Raw genomic sequence first — 16,264 nt, forward strand, 5'->3', positions numbered from 1 at the left:
TTTCAGCCTCCTATGGCACTATTTGAGGAGGCAGAGCACCGCCCGACTCCATTCCTTTGACCCTGAAACCAGACAGTTACGTCATCTTTTGCTCCCTCTGAGTATCCAAGTTAGTACCTGCTCCCAACACTTGTTCAGATGCCCATTTCAAGCTGTCAAATAAGCATATTTTATTGGCACCTATACAAAGTAACACTGGTAAAAATATGAAACTAACATGCCCATATGAATGCTATGGAAAGCCTGGCTACACTAGTAATTATAACTTTGATACACAATATTGCAAGGTGTTTAACTTTGTCCAAGGACTCATGCCATAGAGAAGACCAAAGTACATTAAACTCATTCCATGCAGAACTGCATTTTTAATTAAGATGCGTGGTCCTGGAGGAACACAATGAGGGACGCAAACTAACTATAATTTCCCACTGAAATTCTCAGTGATCTTCAGTATGAATAAGTCTTAACTTAGCATAGTTAACTGTTACATTCAGGATCCTGCAGTACATAAATGATGCAGAACACTTTTAGGACCTCTACCAGTTCTTCCCTTTATTCCTCTTTCCTTCCATCATCTTTTTCCCATTTCTTTTCTACTCTCCATCTTTCTTTGTCTGTGTGCACTTCTCTTCAATTTGAATTTTGGTTCCGTCTTTGATATCCCCAACCTGCAGAGCTGACTAGAATTTTTCTTGGGGAGAGGGTGCAGAACTTGAATTCTAATATACTCCTCGCAGCAATTTATGATTTCTCCATGCTGTGTTTCATTCTCTCCCCAGCCAAACAATCTTGCACAGGTATCTTAGGTCTCTCCATGCCTTCCCCCTGTCTAGAGGAAAAGGGCAGGTTGCAGAGACTGATGCCCCCTACCAGCACCTGCCCTACTCTTCCTATACCAAACCTTTTAGTAATCCCCTGGACAAACATGGGAATAATCATGGATACTATGATGGCTCCTCAGTATGCCAGCCTCTTCATGGGCCATCTCCACGAAGAATTTCTGGACAAACGCACCATGAAACTAATGATATACCTGCAAAACATCAATATTTTTACCCTTTGTATAGATGACTTAAACTCCTTCAAGAAGTTGTGGTAGAAATCTAACAACTACCACCCACTCATCACACTCTCTCTAGAATTCTCTCACACCAACATTAATTTCCTGGACATCATGATCAAGTTCAACAATGGAACTCTACAAAAACAAATAAGAAACCATGCTAACCTTTACAGATCCAGTAATCACCCCAAACACACCAAGAAATCCATTATCTACAGTAGCACTTAGATATGACAGAATATGCTCAGAATATGGCCCTTAATACACTTATACCATCTTATCAAACAAGGACACTCCACCAGAGAAGTAGATCACATCACAGAACAGGTCACCCAAATACTCCAAAATAACCTGCTTCAATAGAAGGGAAAAAAACTCTGACTGCACAACCCTACTTGTCACTCATCACCCCACTCTGGAACCCATATAAGGTATCATTAAACAACTACAGCCTGTACTTGATGAGGACCACATCCTGAAATAAATCTTTTCTTGAACTCCCTCATCTGGCCTTCAGATGACCTCCCCAACCTCAGCAAGCTCATCAACAGGAATAAGCTCCTCAAAGACCAGGACATAGCAATTCAGAGCAGCACCAGCTCCTGCCATAATAAAAGATGCAGAACTTGCAGACATATCTCCACTCCTACAGTGATCAATACCTCCCACAACAAATCTTTCATCATCCAGCAGTCCCACACATGCCTATCCAACATATGGTGTACCTCATCCAGTGCACTAACTATCCCAATAGCAACTATGTGGGTGAAACAAGACAAACACAACACTCTCATATACTCTTACACAGTAAAAATGAAAAAAAGACAAAAATACCATATCATAAAACAATCACTTCATATCTGCCCTCTCAATCCTCAGCATCAAAGGAAACCTGCACAACACCTTCACAAGTTGAGCCTCGGAACTTAAATTCCTAACTCTGCGAGACAACAAAAATCACAGACTGAACAGAGACACTGGATTTATGACTCATTACAACAATCTGTTACCCTTATTTGTTCTACGACAGTAGAAGTGTTAACTGTCCACTTCACTCTGAACAGTCTCTTGCAGTATATGGTAATTTCTTATCTGTTCCACCTTGAATTTAGCTGTGACACTGAGTATCTTTCCCAGACATGAAAAAGAGCTCTGTGTAAGCTTGAAATCTTGCCTCTTTCACTCACAGAATTTGGTCCAATAAAAGATATTACATCACTCACCTTGTCTCTCTAATATCCTGGGACCAACACAGCTACAGCAACATTAAAATAGAAAATCTTTTTAAATGGGTGTTTCAATTAAAATGATCATTAGTGAGGAAGTCAATGTTGTCATATAGGCTTCATCAGTATTGGGATGAATATTATGCTTCACACTATTCTACAAATTTCAGCTTCTCTCTGTATAGATTCGGTAAGATAGCATTGCATTGATTCACCATTTAGAAGGTTATCTTCATAATATCCACAGAGTGTACATTGTTTTTTAAAATAAATTTTAAATTCTGAAGTATCTTAACCTGCCATAATGTCTTGTAAATACAACAAGCAGACCAGATCCAGCCTATTGGCTCTAGTGTTCAACATCTTAGAACTATCTAGTTTCTAGCAATTTGACTATGGTGTGGAATCGCTGTGAAGAATCTCTTCCCTAGCAAGAGTGTATATATACCCAAAGACCCTTCTCTTTATAACTTGCTTGGCCGTTGAAGCCCAAAAGTCTCTATTAGCAGCTAGATTTAAGTAATTACCTTGCCAATACACAGGTAATCTTCAGTTTTTCTTTCACAAATGCATTCACTTTTAATTTAAACACAAACAGTTGTATCTCTTCCTGATCCAGATGTAGCACAATCTTAGGCAATGGATAATCCAGGTTTCAGTTAATCTTTTTCAATTTGGAAAGTGTTTGAGGAAGTGTTACTGTTCTGTGTTTGAAACTCCGCACACACAGTCATTAAATATTCTTTTGGCTTCTTTAAGATCCTAAAATAATACCTCTGAGGCATGTCTAAACATTTTACAAGCCCTGAATGGACACATACCCATAATTAGAAACCAAAAGGACCTCAGGTAAAAGTAATAAATTACTGGACAATTTCCTACTTACGTAAATTTGATCTTATTACAAGGACTCAAGATTTTCACTCACATCTTTAACATAAGGCACTAAGGAACAGATTTTATGAGTGAAATGAAAATTAAAAACAAGGAAAAAACAATAGCTCATTTTAAAATGGGCTGAAGTTATCCAAACAATTTAAACAAACTCGACAAAAGTCAGTTTCCCAGACCAAACAGATTAAAAAGTGAGTTGTTGCTTCAGCCATGCCTACAGTTTTATGTAAGCTTTTTGTGTGGGGGGGGGGGGGAGGGAAAGAAAGGGGAATTCAGTTTTCTTCCCTGATTGCTTCCACCACCTTCCACACTCCATTTGCAATTTCTCTCCTCTGCCAAATATCTCTGTGATATATCCCAGTTCTCCCTGGTTTCTCTGAATCCACCCTGCTCTCACTGGTACCTCCTTCTTTAAATGGACATCAGCTAAAGATGAGCACACTGGATTTTGTTCAATAACTTCATTTTAACTGACTTGCACTGTCATATAGCCTTAAATTAAATGGCAAGCTGTGATGGAGTATATAAACCCAACACTGGGATAGAAAGGCCCATACATTTGGGGACGGCGGTTCCACCTGCAGATTGACCATGCTGCACTAAAGTGGCTTCACACAGTCAAAAAGACTAACAAACAACTTCTTTGGTGGAGTTTAGCTCTTCAAGACTTTGATTTTGAGATATAACACATTTCAGGAGCCTCTAACAAAGTGGCTGATGCACTCTCCCGGGAAGGTTTCCCAGAATCAGCCAGGTAAAAATGTCCTTGCAGTCTAAAAATGTCTCCACATTCTAATGTAGTCCTTAAAATGTAAAAAGTACTGTTTAGTTCTTCATGTTATTAGTAAAATTAGAGGTGCATGAATCTTATTAACTCTGCTTCCTAAACCTACAGAAAGAAATCCCAGCCCGACCTGAACCAGGCTGGCCAGCAACGTCTGTGATTTGGGGGGCATGTGATAAATGAAGGGGAAGGGTAGCCCCTGTTTATGAATACCCACCCAGCCAGTCAGCTGTAAAATCCCTCTTGGTGTCTGTTCTCTGTTTGCTTTATCTGTAAAGGGTTAACAAGCCCACAGGTAAAAGAAAAGGTGTGGGCACCTGACCAAAAGAGCCAATGGGAAGGATAAGGAGAAGTTCTGGGCCCGAGTCGCCCTGCCTCATTGCACCTGCAGAGTCTGTTCCAGCTCAAGGAGGAGTTTAAAAGAGAGACAGACAGCTCAGAAAGAAGGGATAGCAGATAGGGGCTCTTGGGATAGGTCCACGCCCCTATCCTAAGTATGGGCACCACGGCAATTCTTGCTGCAGGAAAGGCGTCTGTAAGTGGCAGCTACCTTAGGCCTCACAGCAGCAACTAGCTTGTCCTTAATGATTAATGAATCCTTCGCTCTATCTTTTCTTGGATTGTTTGTGAGACTGTAACAATGCCCTGGACTAGGAATGTAAGTGGTAGGAAGCAGCCAAGCTGGCAGTCTCAGAGAATTCCTGGGTACTTGATATCATAGCCACTCCTAGGACCCTGGGTCAGAACCCAGTAGAGGGAGAGCCCGGGGGATATAGACAATGTAAGTCCTGAAGTAAAGGTATGAGGTCCTTAAGGGCCTGGAATTGGGCATGCAACTCCTTTTGGTGGGATATTGTACTTCTATGCTTTGTTGGACTCTGTTACTCTAGAAAGAGATGGATTTCAGTGGTGACCTGGCTGGAAGGCTGAGTTTCTATCTAATAAAGAAGAGATTGCCATCACACCATAGTGACCAGCAGTAGGAGATGCTCGAGACTGGGAAGAGTTGTGACCGAGGAACTAACTATTAGGTGGTACCACTGATAAGCCCAGCCCTGTAACACAGGTATATTTCAGAAACATAACCAAAAAAATCCCTAAATTTCAGTTCCTATAAATAAATGAGTGAGTGTACACCTAAATATCATAAAATCACTACATCACACTGTTGGTGAAAAATTAAAAGAGAACCTTCTACAGACAGAACAGCCAGTTCATTCTTACCAACTGTACATCACTTTAATATTGTTGTAGAATATGCAGACAAGCACTTCAGACAGTAATGCAAAATTCACAGTATTGAGAACATGTCTAAGTCTTACTCCTTTGACAAGAAGTTGCAGTTACTGAGTAAAAGTAATAAATAATATATTCACCATAAAAAGTTGAGCCTTAAAATACCTTTAGATTTGTTTGAAAATGCAATTAATATATATTGTACATCAGGATTTCTGCAGGATCTTTTGAGCCAAAGACTTAGTGCACTAATAATTAGCTAAATAGCTGAATGACAAAATCTGGCTTTGATTCCAAACAACTCCTGTTTAGGGGATGTTTATGTGTTGCTAGGCAACAAAATTTGGGATCAATAAATGTTGTCAAGTTATTTTTGCATATAATAATTGACTTGTAAGATTTAGCTGCTTGTAAATTGTGAAGTTTGTAGTTATTAACATTTAAATAGCTATATTAAATATGCTGATTTTTATAATAAAAAGCAAAAGCTACATCTTAAAACTGAAGGGAAGAACTGCCTCCCATGACGATAAATGTTCAGTAATTTGAAAAGTGTTTCCCCCTTGGGAAAACATACAACATAGTGAAATAACATTTTATGCTGGTCTGCTCACCTACCTTCTCTGATGAATTGGGTGTGGAAAGATTGTATTGATGCAAAGCTCAGTTAGTGTAATTTATGTATCCTTGAATGTCAATCATCACTGTTGAGAGGTGGGACTTTCAGGCTCTCTGTGCATTAATTAAGAGCTCATCTCAGCAGAGTAATCTTTCTACCTAAGGACCAAAAAGTAAGTTTTAATTAGATTCTAAAGGACAGCATGTCATATACAAAGCAAATGTAGTTCTTTAGTTAGTATGTAAAAAAGGACAGTAAGAGGACATTATTAACAACAAACTAAAAGGCACCAATCCCTTGTTCACATTTAACTTCACAGATACAGAAGTATTTTCAATGTACAATTGAATTCTGCCTAAAAGACTGCATCCAATTCTTGTAACAGTTTTTGGAGAAAACTGAAGTTTGACTAGATTGTTTGGATGCCAACATTATTATTTGACCTTTGTCTAATTATTGATGCTGAGCTGATGTTGATCGAGTGCATCTACAGTACTGAAGTTAGGCCATATGTCTCTCTGATGGCCAGCTTTTTGTTCCAGGCTACCTCGTGACTGAATACGAAATGGGCAAAACAATGCAAGCTCAGCAAAAGTGAGCGAATGGACTTGCACACTGCATTACTTTCATAGCCTGAGTGATGGAGTATGTATGCAGTTGTTGGCTGGACCTTAAAATTCGAAGAGGTTAAAAAACTAGCTGGGTTCACTGGTGTCAGCTGCTTGAGAGATGCCTCTCTCATGGAATGGCTTGTGTGAGGACGATCAAATATGCTGCTTAGGACTCGCTTGGGAAATAATATATAAATAATATATTACATAATTTATAAATGAAGAGAGGGAAAACAAATTCAAAAAGCTGGTCTGGAAAATAAACATGTCAGCTAATAGCTTGTGCATAGGAAAAGGGGGAAAATTAAGAGAAAAATAAGTTTACACTTGAGAGAACAAGAACAAACTAGTTTGTCAAAGACTGAAATAAGAAATATAATGAAAGAGTAAAAAACAAAAACAAAGAAAACAAAAAGAAAGACTCGTGTAGGAAGGTCTGGAAAGAACAAATAAAATGCCAAACTCCAAAATGAAATTTAGAACAGAGGAAAAACCCAGAAAAATAGGATTTCAGTGTTCTGAAAGGTTAAAGGCAGCTGCGAACAGCTGCTAAAATAAACTAAGTGCGCATTACATGACATAATTAATAATAATTATAAAGGAGGATCTTGCATAGAGAAATAGTACAATAGAAAGATGCGTCAGAATGTGGGGAAAGATTTACTAGTTGTTCTATGAAAAACAAATCTGAGTTCTGGTGTTCTTCATTGCTGTTATATTTTGCAGGCTTTTACAAAAGGAATATGTTTGGGAAACACAGCCACTGTATATGCTATAAATTTACCATCTAACTAGTGTACCTGATAGGTACTGAATAACAGTAGCAAAGCTGACAAAACAAACTGTAGATATTACAGGTACTATGTGTAAACTGTTTTCCTCTAAACAATAATGTATGATGAAACTATTACTACTAAGAGCAGTTGTTCTATGAAATAAAATAGGAAAAATGTTAGCCAATAATTTATGTTAATGTTGTTCATAAAAATATTTTATAATCCTCTCCCACTTCTCTCTCACGTATACTTCCAGCCATTTATGTGGTGTTTATTATACAATAGGAATAAGAAGCACTCCCCAGGTATAGGATGGCAGTGTGACTCATTAGATTTAAGAACCCCATAAGTAGATGGGCTAAAAAAAGAATTATACCCTTACATACCATATGAATACACTGCAATACCCCTTGATAATATTAGTATTAGAAACTTGCTATATTGTTAGAAATTCAACCTTCATCCTATGAATTAAAAGCATTATGAAAGTCACATAGTACAAATGCCTGGTTATATGTCATACTACTCTAAGTATATGCATTTTTGAGATCTGAAATCTCTTTAGTTTTCACACAGTTTTCTGTGTTATCCCTCTGGTTTATAGTCTGATAGACTTTGGACAGAGACATGTTTAATATTCACTAACACTTGGGGTTATATGGAAAGGAAAAAGAGATATGCCTATGGTTTGTTATTTTTACTCTCTTAATTGAAGCAAAATATTGGGTCTTGTTATCTGCGGCCTCCTACTAGTCATATTTAGCACATTCCTTGTCAGCTGTGTCCCTTGATTAAAGTGATGGCAGAGATAGCCAACACACTAAACTTCGGAATAAACAGTCATTCTTTCTTCTTCTAAACAAAGATGAATTTTATAAAACTTTAATTTGCTGTCATTCACATGGAACAATGTTAAGAACTGAACCACAGGACTTTTAGGTAAGTACAAATTGAACATTAGCAGCATGGTGCCTGCTCATTCCCTCTGCCTCCTCACTCCCTTCCTTCATGTTTTCTTAGTTTGTTCTCATCTGAACCCACACTGGTGGTATGCTGCTTTGGAAGCCAGCTATAAAACAAGGCTAACTTGAACAATAAAATCTAAATGATCTACTGAACTCTGACGGAGATCTGAGACCTGCCTTCAGGTGAATCAAATTCAGTCACAAAAACTTCTGACATGCAGCTATCACAAGAGCTTCACAGAATGTCAACACAGTTGTACTAAATATTCTAAATGAAACATGCTGAGAACCACTGGATATCATGTGCTATCATAAAATAATTATCAAAGGTGGATGAACATATCTAGCTATACCCCGGCACATGAAAAACAAAAATATCTACTTTCCTGATTTTTTTTTAAAGGTGTGTGATACAGCAAATCTACTAATTGCTATAGCTAATTACAAACAACAGGAAGACACAAATTTTCAAAAGTTGCTACTAATTCTATTTTAGACACTTACTGTTTTATTTTTCCAAAGTGCCGAGTAGTTGAAGTCAGTCACAATTGCTGAGCTTCACAGAAAATCAAACTGTCATAAGTTGGTTGGCTCCTTTAAATTAAAGAGGTTTAGCTCTCCTGTGCTAGAACTGGTGGTCCCAGTTTGGCCATTTAAGAGGGTGGGGCTATGAAGAGCCAAACTCTCAGTAAGGAAGGGAGAGCAGGAAATTTCCTAGGAGATGTTGCCAGTCCCGGGGGGGCAGAGCAGAGGGAACCTGGGGGATGGTTTGTGAAAGCCCTGTGAGGTGGTGCCCAGCTAAAAGAGCAAGGAAGAATCCTGAAACAGAAAGGACTAAGAAAGGCAAAAGGAGAAATCACCTGGGAGCTGTAGCTCAGTTTAGAAAATAAAATTATGCCTAGAAAGGGACATTGGGTGTAGCAGAAGGTCCTCTGTGGGCTGGGGAATAGCCAGCATCTTACACTACCCCTGAGAGACTAAAGATGGAAACCCAGAGTTACTGGACACTTTAGAGAATGTGGCTCTATTTCAAGAAGAAAAAATAATTTTAAAATACAATTTTAAAAAACAGAACAGTTGTAGTTAATGGCCTTATTCCCTAAACTGATTCTAGAGAATGACTGTATAGCTGCTTATAAAGAAATTGAAAAGTTCATGGCTAACTTAGTCACAATACAACTTAGAGAAGAGAAAACTCATCATGTAAAATCATCTAAGTTCATGAACTGTTATGACAAAAATAATATACTGTAGCATCAATCCTCTGTTAAAAGGCAGCAGATGCTGGGGCCTTGCTGGTCAGCTTTCTGTTGGAGGAGAAATTAGTAATATGGAGTTTGGGTATATTTTTAGTGCAGCTTGATTGTTTTACACAACATACACCAGTCCTTGAACAGAGGTGGTCAAAACACAGGCAACTCCTTCTTTCAGGGAGCACAGCCAAAATGTTGATGCCTGGTTCATTAAGGCATGGAGAGTTTATATGTAACTACTAAATTATTTTTGTTTATACATTACATAACACATCAATGAGAACCTACCATAAGCTTCACTTAGCTACACTCTACTGCCTCCTCCAGTCTAAGACTCACCTTCCAAAATGGAAGATGACCTCTGGCCTCTGCAGTAATACCCCACATCCTTATAGAACACTGATAGCTATGTCACAAAAATCCCAGGAAGCAACTCTGCCTCCAGAATTGATTCTAGACAGATTAAGGCCGAAGATAAACTCCCTTTGTGGTAACCACAGCTCCCCCAGTAAAAGCTGTATTATAAAATTACAATACGTTTCTTCAAAGAGTGAACAGCACTTGCGCACTACAGCTATGTCTATATTATGACCTAGGAGTGTGCTAGATCTGAGCACAGCCCAGCCACCCAAAGTACAAACCCATCTGAACCCCATGAGTATGAATTTGTGGAAGCTAGCCCATGCTACCTTGGCTCTACTTCTATTTTTAGCATGCTACTCTACTTCAGATGACAGTGAGAGCAAATTTGTATATGGGAGCTGGGAATCACTCACAGTGTAGACACAGCCTAGGAAACACCTTGTAAGACTATGTGTAGTGGCACCACCTGGTGACTCCTGCCATAACAATAACATGTGTATCTAAGCTTATAGATAAATATTGCATTGCATATGGAGAAGTATTCTGAAACTTTCATAAAAGTTCAAACTGTCTTGTGAGTAAAAACAACGAGGAGTCCTTGTGGCACCTTAGAGACTAACAAATTTATTTGGGCATAAGCTTTCATGGGCTAGAACCCACTTCATCAGATGCATGAAGTGAAAAATATAGGAAAGTAAATGGGTTCTAGCCCACGAAAGCTTATGCCCAAATAAATTTGTTAGTCTCCAAGGTTCCACAAGGACTCCTCGTTGTTTTTGCTGATACTGACTAACACGGCTGCCACTCTGAAACCTGTTTTGTGGGTGTCTTTCCTTCCATTCGTAGTGGTGTAGAACACCATCTTTCCCATTTCCAAATGCAAAAATTCCTAGCATCAAAAACAACAAATGCTTCCAGGATAAGAAATATTTTGAAACTATTTACATAACTTTAGCTATCTTTATTTATTGAGGTAAGTATTCTATCCTTTTTGGAAAAAAACATTAATCACACTGTCTACTTTTCTTCATTTTAATCTCTCTTTGTGATTTAGTCTGAATATGATTTAACTCCCTCTAGCTTCCTATATTACCAGCCCTTGTGGACTTTTAGGAAGGGATCCCTAGGCCACAGTTTAGGAACTGATGACGTATGATACTATTTGAGGAACAGTATGTGAACCTATAATTAAAGACTATATAGTAATACATTCAAACAAAAGAGTGGCGTTAAGATGACACGTCATTTCCTGACTTCACTGTTTTAAAATTGTAACTTTCTCTTAGAATTTTAATTTATCTTCATGGGTTTTTGTTATAGTGGTGGTGGATGGGTGGTTTTAAGGAACAAAAGAACGTTTTTGGAATGTTATCAGGATCAAATGGAGTTAAAATGGAAATTTATTTCCCACCTTATAGTAGCTGCTAACCTTCCTTCTATGCATCCCCCTGCCACACACACAGGTAAGAATGAGGGTAAGAAAATATTTGCCAAATATTCACAGTACCTAATATACCCTGAAAATGATATTACATCTGAAAAGCATTTATTTTATGCAGTATTACTTAAAACATCTACAGTAGCAGTTCAGAAATGTTACTATATATTAAATCTTAAGTTTTGCCGGAGTCCATCCCAGCTCAGTCCTATCCCCACATACTAAGAATTGTTCAGCTTGACTTTTCTTATTTCTAGTACATTAAAGCATAGAGAAACAGAGTAGGTGGAGATTTCTCTGTGGCCAAAGATCTCTTGTGAAGGAGGGTCAGATCCTTTGTCTATCAGTTTATCATACAGCATAGGAGTCACTTTGAAAATGATTCTATTGCAGTCAGCAACACCCACAATGCGGATGGAAGTCATTAATCAGGCAGCCATATCTTAATGTGTTCTACTGTCGAGACAGTGACTGTTGCTGACTCTATGGATAAGAGAGAAGTTCATTTTAAATTGGGATGCAGCTGTATGTGATAACTTTAAATTTAGCATTTTGCTACCTCAGTCTTCCCAGTTATCCCTTCCATTTGTCACATTCTCCTCGCCTACCCTAGTCTTAGTATCTATACTCAACTTTATGCAAACATTTCAAATCCATATTTTTGAAATGAGAAAGTTAAGAAAACTGATTAACCCATGTAACTAGGGAATTAGTTTCTTGGTTCTTAACTATACACTCAATTGAAAAGCGAACAAGAATGAGATACTATTACCATAGGTTCTGTACTTTTTTACATATTTGACCTGCTTGGGAGTGTGAGAGACAGGACTGATGCTGAGAGCAGAGAATGTAGAAGGTCTGTGGGGCTGTGGCAGAGATGTGCAGGATGTGTCTGAGGCAGTTGGCCTTTGCTAAGCTTTGAGGGAGATGATGAGCTTTTAAGAAACACCCAAGCAGGTAAACCTTTTGGATTCTTAGCTTGTTCTCTTGCTTGCTTTGAGGTGAATGGACAATACAGAAGGATCTGTTTTGAATTATTTTAATCATCTACTGATCACAGGTTTTCAGAGACAAGTAACTTACAGGTATCAATTCCAGTTGGGCCTCCGTGTGTTAATATGCTTGAAACCAGGGGACTGCTACCCTGGGATTTTAGCTAAGAGTAGTAGAACTGCAAGGGTCCACCCTGGCAAAGTTGAAGGTGGTGAAACTTGTCACCTGAGCAATGCAGTCATGAGGCACTGCAAGGGGTGAAAGCAACTGCTCACTCTGTAGAAGTATGAGAGATTACGGGGTGTTGTAGCCTGGTACTCCAGTCTGAAATGGGGAGAACCTCAGACTTCCACTCTGGGAGGAATGCCAGTAGAGAGCTATCACACCAGTAAATAAGGTAATCCGTCATGATAAAGCCAACTGGAGCAGAACATTATTCTGTACTACCTAGATGCTACATATATTTATCTAAGATTACAGAAAAGCTCAATATAATCTATTGATTTGTTTGGAAAGAATCTGTGATCCTATAATTAAAGACAGTTTCATTACTGAACATGCAAAAAATAAGGCTGGGTGGTGTAAGTAATATTGTGGGTACCAAAGAATTACTGATTTCAGGGTGTGCATTACTTACATGGAAGTTACGGTACTAGATAGGAGCAAATAACTGTGAAAGAAATTTTTTACAAAGTCCTGCAGTGCTATTCTGGCTTCCCAATGCAGTCCCCAATCCATCCATCACCACCAGTATATCTTCACATTGATAATAGTAATTATGAAAAGCAAAAGCAGAATGTTGTCATCTTCCATATGCCAAGGTACCCATTCATTTTGTACTGATATTCCAGTAAACTCTCAGGCAACCAAGTGATCGAGCGGCATATTATATAAATGACATAATGGGGGGAAGCCCCTACCCACTTTTCTCATTCTGGGTTTCAGACAAGTGAATGCAGTCATATTTTATGCTGCTGCTGTGTTGTGGAGTATATTAGTAGAACCAGCACTGGAATTATGACCACTACCCTTAATACACCTTATGACCTCTCTACTACCAGTCTTCACATTGTAATTGGTCCTCCTCCTTCAGTTTGGAGAAACATGAATTACAACATGACATTACTGCAAACTTCTCTTACATCATTACTATGGGGAAGAGAGATCAACCTGCTATTCACTTTCCAGACATTACTCTTCCTATTTCACTGCTAATGGCCTCTGTCGCAGCATCGTCATCTGTATAAGATAAGGAACTGCTTCCCAATTTCTGGCTCCAAAATGTGATGCTTTCTCTATAAGGGTCTGTTCTTCACAGTTAAATTTAGCAAACTGGACCTTAATTTTTTCCACACATCTCTCTGGGGTTTGCAAGATAAGATGCCTAATAATGGGAAATCATGTTACAGCTTCTAGACCTGGCCATCTTGTCCAGTTTCTATTAGAAGAGATGGCCCTTTCAGAGGTTCTCTTTTCTGAATAGATGATTGCTGCTTCTCTCACAATGTGTGAAATCATTCCGATGCCTCAATTAAGCAGAAAAAAGCCTCTGATCAGTGATCTCTCTCGGAGTGGTGTGCTCCATACTTATAGATCTGTAATCTACTGTGAGGGTTAATAGATTAAAATCAAGCCAATTCCTTTACTTCATAGTTCAAGAAAGGGGTTTAATAGGGAAGTGATCTGAAATTAGGCCTTAAACAAGTTAAATTCCATTTATTTCCTGGCTCTGTGGTCAAGGAGAGGATTAAACAAGGCAGTGGCCTTAATCTGTGCAATTCTTATTTATGAATCAGTTCTCAATTATGTAAAACAGACAATAGGTTTGTAAAGATGATACAGTTGAGCAGATTCTCAGTGGAAGTGTACTGACAACATGGTATACTTTATCATGGTGAAGAAACTTTAGTTCAAATCCATGTCCCCTCTACAGCTGCCTCGTATGTGCAAACCAGCCATAAAGCCAGTTTAGCTGTCTGGGGGAAGGATTCCCCAAACTAGGGGGAATCTCTATGTGGCATAGAACCGTCATAGCAGTTCTCAGAATGTGGGGGCATGTCTGACCCATCTACACTAGGTGACTTCCAGTTGCCATGATGGCCCTTGGGAGCCACAGGCAATTAGATGTGCATATTAGAGCAAGGCTGCCCTAATATGGCTGGCTGGCTAGCCAGCCCCAGGATCAGGGGAAGGAGTGTAAAGATAGCATTAAAGCCACTTTTGCTCTCTAACAAGTGAAACTCAGACACAGTCCAGGTTTGGAGCCAGAAAACCATTTTCAGTTGAGAAAAATGCAACTGTTTCTTGGCAGTATCAACTGGGAGGATTAAAAAGAGCAGGAAATGGATTCCTATGGATTCTTAAACATCTGAAGAAAAAAGTTCCCTGCTATTCTACGAAAACAGTTGTAGGGATGTACAGCGCTCGCTCCTTGTGGGATCTAGCTCATAATTTGTAATTCAGATTGAGAGTGGGAGATAAGAGGGGGGAAAAATAGATACACAGTCGTTACAGCTACCGGCTCTCGTGGAGGTAGCTTAACTATGCCAGCGAGAGAAGCTAGCCCATCTTCACTAAAGTGCTACAGCGGTACAGCTGCACTGATGCAGCATTTTAAGAGTAGACTTGTACTCAAAGAAGCACTCACAATAGCTTCTGCAATTTCTCCTAAGCAAACAAGATAGTTTCAGTCAACCAGAGAAACAGAATCCATACCATGTGACTAGCTTCAATCAAACCAGTGTGAAACAAGGAAATGCACTGGTAAAAATAGCCTTGAAATTTCTTCAGGCACTGGAATGTGGGGAAAAGTCCAGGATAATTTTTAAAAACATTTGTCACTTGCACACAAATTTTCAGGCAAAATGCTGGATTTTTATACACGGGGTATGTGAGTGGCACTTTTGCAGCCAATATTTATGACAGCTCTAGCAAAAGTCAACTGATTTTTAAAAATGTCTGTATTAAAATGCTTTACAGAAACAGATGTATGTCTTTGCTCTTATTTACTGTAGTTTGCCGTGACTTAACCCGGATACTTCAAGAAGCTTAATATATGGATTTATGGTATTTCTGTATCCTCCAGTAAAATGCTATTTTGTTGCTTCTAACAAAAGTACTCTTACGTGAATCACAACATATATTCCCCATTTCTCCCAACAACAGTGAAATATGAAGGGGATTGAAGAATATTATTCCTTTTCCTCTGTTGAACAGTAGTGTCACAAAAGCCAGGCTTTAAGAGCAGTGTTCTTTCTATATGGATATGAATATATTTTGCACCTAAAATATAGTTTTTGGAAAAAAGTCAACAGTAGAATTTTAGTGGCTGCTCTGAAGCAGATCATAATAAATGAAGTCAGGTTGGTTTTTTAATTACCTCAGAAACACAAACAAAAACCCAGAACTATGCTTGTAATATAATTAGTAGCTCTGGTTTTTTGCTGCTCATCACAGTCCCAGTCTATCAAAAGCAGAGACTTTCATTAACTCTTCCTGTCCCCACACTATCCTCACTGAATAGGAAATATTTTTATTGAAGAGTAATAAAAGAGATAAAAGTATCATACACTTAAACTTGCAAAGCTCTTGAAGCTGAAGACTTATCCATGATTTCTGTAGCTGGATCTGAATTCTCTCAATTCAGCACCTCTGTTTGGGGTCAGAGGCTGCAGCAGCTATATGTCACGTCTACAGATCATATGGCTATGATCTCTGTTGCAAATTAGTTAGAAAATATGAGCAGAAAATATGTATTGGAAAGGCAGGGTTATTACTCTTTATACAGCTTTTCTTTCTCTCTTTTTTTTTGGTCTGGGCAATGTAGTAAAAGATCTGGCTCAGATTTAAGGTAGGACAAAAAACGATCTGTTGAATGGCTTTTATAAAACTACCCTTTGAGCCAGACAATAATTGGCAAGAACACCTACCTAGCATCAAATTTGTGAGCTGTTTCTCACACAATCAAGCTACTAAATAGCTAAATGGTGTTTTCAGTCTGACAAGAAAAATAAAGTAAAATACCAATGGAGCCCTCCCTACTC

At 38.6% G+C, this 16,264-nt stretch overlaps 1 protein-coding gene across 12 annotated transcripts in view; it reads right to left on the minus strand.

Moving 5' to 3' along the window:
* TENM3 (teneurin transmembrane protein 3) overlaps positions 1–16,264 on the minus strand; it is a 2,266,571-nt gene that overhangs the window by 979,427 nt on the left and 1,270,880 nt on the right. For all 12 annotated transcript variants that reach the window (XM_030563289.1, XM_030563287.1, XM_030563282.1 and 9 more), the window contains exon 6: positions 5,822–5,980. The gene's annotated coding sequence lies outside the window, so the exon portion shown is untranslated. The remainder of the gene's footprint in view (positions 1–5,821; positions 5,981–16,264) is intronic.

The sequence above is a fragment of the Gopherus evgoodei genome, chromosome 5 (genome assembly GCF_007399415.2).
Source record: "Gopherus evgoodei ecotype Sinaloan lineage chromosome 5, rGopEvg1_v1.p, whole genome shotgun sequence".
NCBI classification, from domain to species: Eukaryota; Metazoa; Chordata; order Testudines; family Testudinidae; genus Gopherus; species Gopherus evgoodei.